Source organism: Coregonus clupeaformis, chromosome 6 (genome assembly GCF_020615455.1).
Source record: "Coregonus clupeaformis isolate EN_2021a chromosome 6, ASM2061545v1, whole genome shotgun sequence".
In the NCBI taxonomy this organism is placed as follows: Eukaryota; Metazoa; Chordata; class Actinopteri; order Salmoniformes; family Salmonidae; genus Coregonus; species Coregonus clupeaformis.
This window is the reverse complement of record NC_059197.1, coordinates 42,067,298-42,073,297: the sequence shown is the minus strand read 5'-3', so window position 1 is coordinate 42,073,297 and position 6,000 is coordinate 42,067,298.

The window sequence follows — 6,000 nt, the reverse complement described above, 5'->3', positions numbered from 1 at the left end:
AAAACTATTCTCTCTGCTGATTATAGTATTCTTCCCGTTGCTGGCTTCTATCCACATCGGGTACAAGTGATATGACATTGTAGGCTACTCAGAAGAACAAAGTCCCTGTCTATGCGCCAGCGAAAATAAATCAGTAGCTACAGTATCTCTATGGAAAACCGAATGGACAAGATACTGAGGTAGACTTCCATTTGATCGTAGCTGTCCATGGTGCTGAAAATAGTTACCTAGCCTCTTGTTATTAAAACATGCAATGTCTTCGAAACAAGATATAGTAAACCCTGAGCAACAAAGTCCCTCTGTATGCTCCGAGAAAAGAAACGAGTCTGTCCTGTTGGAAAACAAAAAATAGGCTACTCGGACTGAGGTAGCCTACTAGAGTGAACCATTTGTACGTGGAGCAGAAATACCTGTACTCTCTTGCCACAGTGTCTTGAAACAAGAGGTGGTAAACCTTGTACCTGACTCCTGAATATTGATAGTCTTAGGAAATATAGGCTAATAAGACAATAAAACCGGTACTTAATACTTGAAAAATAACAATTAGACTCAGACTCTTAGACAACCGATGCATGCTGGTGTCCTACTGTTCCCGTTCTGATTTGCCCAAGTATCACTTCCGTCTGATCGTTGAGAGTTTTAGCTTTTGTTTAGAAAATCGATTTGACCAGCAGTGCCCGTCAACATGCCCAATTCGATAGACACGTGCAAAGCTATCGAAAAGAAGGTGAGCATTTATGGAGGTGTTTACGGTTCTCGTGACATAAACTTGGCCAATGGTTCTCTGTCAGTGTGAGATTCTCAATTGCATACTCCTTGCGTCCTCGCTCCTCGCCTCCTTCTCAAAACCTATTGGAGGAGAAGATCAGAGGGGCGGGATCTCTGGCTTTCTCATCCAATGGGTTTTGAGAAGGAGGCGAGGAGAGAGGACGCAAGGAGTATGCAATTGAGATTCTCCCAGTGCGACTGACACAGGCAGAATCTCAATTGCATACTCCTTGCGTAGGCACTGGTCAGCACCTTGGACAGCGACACAAAAAGCTCTAAAATCGCCGAAAACTCAGACTTTTGTTAATTGTGGGAAATGTAAGGTTATAACTTTGAGTTGTCTCTTATCTTCTTAGATAAACCTCTATTGTATATTCAGTGAAAAACAAATACAATAAATATCAATGAACTTTCAAACCATTGAGTCTAAAAATATTATATAAGACAACGTAGTCATCTTGGTCATTAGTGGTTCACTACTATGTTGTCACGTAACACATTCTCTAGGTCAGCCAGAACAGGAGCTCTGGCCAGAGTTGGGCAAGACAACTCCGTCAGCACCACTAAAACACTTGAAGCTGTATCACAGCCTATGGCATAAGTGTCAGGGCCAGTATACTTACACATCCTGGTTGTTGACTTGACATCAATATGACAGTGTTACTAAATAGAAAGCTTGCATAACCCCACCAATCCCCCCTCTGTCCCTCCAACCCTCTGTCTGTCTATATCCTTCGGCTGGCTGAGTCAGTCTAGATAATCTGCATGGCAATCAATACTCTAAACACTCCGGGCCAAGTGGGCCAATACTGCATCCCAAATGGTACCCTATTCCCTACTTTTGAAAGTAGTACACTATGTAGGGAATATGGTGCCATTTGGGATGCAGGCCATGTCTGTCATCATAGACTATCGCTGGTGTTGATCCCTAGGCTACAGTGGCCCATCGGCTCCCGGTCACAGCTCTGACTCATGTCATATGATCTGATTGAGTACGACTCATAACATAGAATGGACCACCACCATCTCTCATCTCTATGAAGTATAAAGCTGATATGCATTGACCTGTGTATTAATTCAATTGCACAAAATAAGAATGTTAGCTGGTGTTTGAAATCTGATGCCTACAATCGGTCTTGTCAGTGTTGTAACAACCCCCCCCCTACCCACAGCATAGCTTTTTAAAGAATGTCTTCAAGCTTATATCTAAACTACCAAAAGTATTAACATGTGTGTAATTGATAATAATGTTGCATGCGTTTATGTTTTGTTCCTATACGTTGTGATATTTCAGATGTAGAAATGCAATGTGACTGCTATTACAGTCAGTGCATCAATACCTTGGCTCTAGACTGCTTACTGCTTAAAACTCATTGTAACAGTCTACAGTCATGGCTACTGACGTCTGGCAAATCTCTACTCCGTCCGCCCCCCAGGCCCATCCAGCTGTCTTCATGTGTATCCCTGGTGGATTGAGGGTCACAGAAAGAGCGCAAACATGTGTAGGAAGATACAGTGTGAAGGTCCCACTGCAAAGCCTTACTCTACAGTCTGTAGGGTCCCTCCACACACCAACAAGCCAATCCTCATTCACTATGCATTTCCACAGTAAATCCCATTCTCCTGCTATCTCCATGGTGACCGTGGCATTAGATTGTTACTGTAGCAACAACACCACTGGTAACAGTCTACAGCCATGGTCGCTAGGGGGCAAACCTGCATCACATTGACAGGGGTGTGTAAGGAAGGCTGTGTGATGAGTTCCTCAGAGAAAGACTGGAAACGTCTAAACACCTGCAGTGATGCTGTGACCTTTGAAAATGGGTATATTGTTTGAGATTACGAGGATGTGATGAGGGCACAGTGTTTGTTACCAGCACTTTGGTGCAAGGGCTGACTAGGGTAACAAGTCTGTTTAGAATACTGGGATTTGCTAATGGAGCAACCAAGAAATGTGGAGATATATATTTAGATAAATACATGGCTCTGTTCAGGACAAACCTGACATTTCAGCAGTTATACAGTGCAGAAAGATCCCAGCCCATTTGCAGTAGCATAATACAGGACATTGATCCCCCAGGCCTGTGAAAGAGAACAACGTGAACTTGATGACTTGTGCATGACAATAGTGGTGTTATCTGCATGCTGATGTATTCTGCCTATTGAGATATTACCCTTAATCATTCAAGGATCCGTCACAAATACATATTAAACACACATCCTTGAGTGGAGAGGAAAGAGGTCCCAGGAGCTGAGATGAAGGAGATTAGTGAAAGTTGATCATCTGGGTTAGGTACACACCTATAAGCTAAAGATGAAAGACAGTGTGAAGCACAGGGAGTTCACTGAACTATAACATGTCATTTATTTTTCACCAGCCCACATAAGCCCCGGTAGGAACAGACAGAGCAGTTCTGTAGAATATAGATCACTTCAAAAGCTACACTCAGTTCTTCATGAGGATATTGAAGTATGTTTTTTAAAATCTCCATTAGTCCCTTTTGTCTGTAGATCATTTTCTGACTTCTTTCTTTATACAGGTGGTTCTATCTGATCTTCTACTTCTCTGGTTGTCCTGCTTCTTCTTTACCTAAAATCAACACAGTTTAATAGAAATAAATGTTATGGGCCTCCCGAGTGTCGCAGCGGTCTAAGGCACTGCATCGCAGTGCTAGAGGCGTTACTACAGACCCATGTTCATTTCCCGGGCTGTGCCACAACTATCCGTGGCCGGGAGCCCCATAAGACGGCGCACAATTGGCCCAGCGTCGTCCGGGTTAGGGGAGGGTTTGGCCGGGTTAAGGGAGGGTTTGGCCGGGGGGTCTTTACTTGGCTCATCGCGCCCTAGCAACTCCTTGTGGCGGGACGAGTGCCTGCAGGCTGACCCCGGTGACCAGTTTCCTCCGACACATTGGTGCGGCTGGCTTCCGGGTTAAGCTGGCGGGTGTTAAGGAGCGCGGTTAGGCGGGTCATGTTTTGGAGGACGCATGACTCCACCTTCGCCTCTCCCGAGCCCGTTGGGGAGTTGCAGCGATGAGACGAGATCTAAATTTGAGAGATAAAGGGGGGTAAAATACAACTTGTAAAAAAGACAAAAAAAACAACAATGTTATGTATGTATTCCTGTTGACTTCTGTCTGCATTGGAGTAACGGCATATACAGGTAACTACCAAAATAATGGAAACACTTGAGTAAATGAGGGATGCAAAGTATATGCCCCCATAGGATGACAATGCCTCCATCCACAGGGCATGAGTGGTCACTGAATGGTTTGATGAGCATGAAAACGATGTAAACCATATGCAATGGCCATCTCAGTCACCAGATCTCAACCCAATTTAACATTCTGGAGCGGCGCCTGAGACAACGTTTTCCACCACAATCAACAAAACACCAAATGATGGAATTTCTTATGGAAGAATGGTGTCGCATTGCTCCAATAGAGTTCCAGACACTTGTAGAAACTATGCCAAGGTGCATTGAAGCTGTTCTGGCGACTTGTGGCGGCCCAACGCCCTATAAAGACGCTTTATGTTGGTGTTTCCTTTATTTTGGCAGTTACCTGTATATATAGCATCTCATAGTAGGAGTGGTGATCTAGGATCAGGTCCCCCCTTATTCATTGTGATCTAAAAAGCAAAACTGATCTTAAATGAGCACTACTACTCTGAGACTCTTGATACATAGGGCCCTTGATAGGATCAGCATTACGTACGTCTGTAGATGTGGTGTGAACGTCCTCCCAAGGCTGCTATGCAGAGTGCATTCCTCATCAGTGAGAGTGGCCCTACTCCCTGTACTGTAAGAGGCTACATGCTGATGCTCCACATTGACAGCACATAAAGTCTTACTGTTCAGAGAGGAGGGCTCAGACTGGTGGTGGAACAGACAGACAGGGGAACCAGGGGAACCAGGGGATTGATGAGTACCAATTCATTCTACACATAGACTATATATACAAAAGTATGTGGACACCCCTTCAAATTAGTGGATTTGGCTATTTCAGCCACACATGTTGCTGACAAGTGTATTAAATCGAGCACACAGTCATGCAATCTCCATAGACAAACATTGGCAGTAGAACGGCCTTACTGAAGAGCTCAGTGACTTTCAACGTGGCATCGTCATAGGATGCCACCTTTCCAACAAGTCAGTTCGTCAAATTTCTGCCCTGCTAGAGCTGCCCCGGTCAACTGCAAGTGCTGTTATTGTGAAGAGGAAATGTCTAGGAGCAACAACGGCTCAGCCACGAAGTGGTAGGCCACACAAGCTCACAGAACGGGTCTGCAGAGTGCTGAAACGTGTAGCGTATAAAAATAATCTGTTCTCGGTTGCAACACTCACTACCGAGTTCCAAACTGCCTCTGGAAACAATGTCAGCACAAGAGCTCGCCGCCATTCGACTCTGGAGCAGTGGAAACGCCTTCTCTGGAGTGATGAATCACACTTCACCATCTGGCAGTCCGACGGACTAATCTGGGTTTGGCGGATACCAGGAGAACGCTACCTACCCGAATGCATAGTTTGGTGGAGGAGGAATAATGGTCTGGGGCTGTTTTTCATGGTTCGGGCTAGGCCCCTTAGTTCCAGCGAAGGGAAATCTTAATGCTACAGCATACAATTACATTCTAGATGATTCTGTGCTTCCAACTTTGTGGCAACAGTTTGGGGAAGGCCCTTTCCTGTTTCAGCATGACAATGCCCCCGTGCAGAAAGCGAGGTCCATACAGAAATGGTTTGTCGAGATTGGTGTGGAAGAACTTGACTGGTCTGCACAGAGCCCTGACCTCAACCGCATCGAACACCTTTGGGATGAATTGGAATGGCGACTGCGAGCCAGGCCTAATCGCCCAACATCAGTGCTCAACCTCCCCTAATGCTCTTGTGGCTGAATGGAAGCAAGTCCCCGCAGCAATGTTCCAACATCTAGTGAAAAGCAGTCCCAGAAGAGTGAAGGCTGTTATAGCAGCAAAGGGGGGACCAACTCCATATTAATGCCCATGATTTTGGAATGAAATGTCCACATACTTTTGATTATGTAGTGTGCCTACAATACATGACAACTTAGGACACTGTGGGTGCATCCCAAATGGTCCTCCATGGGCGCTGCCCCTGGTCAAAAGTAGTAATACTAATGTCTACTAGGGATTCCCTGTGTGGACTCTTCAGACTTCACCTAGGGGTTGTGTGTGAGTCTGCATGTGCGTAAAGGCTGGGAAAATCCTTCTCCA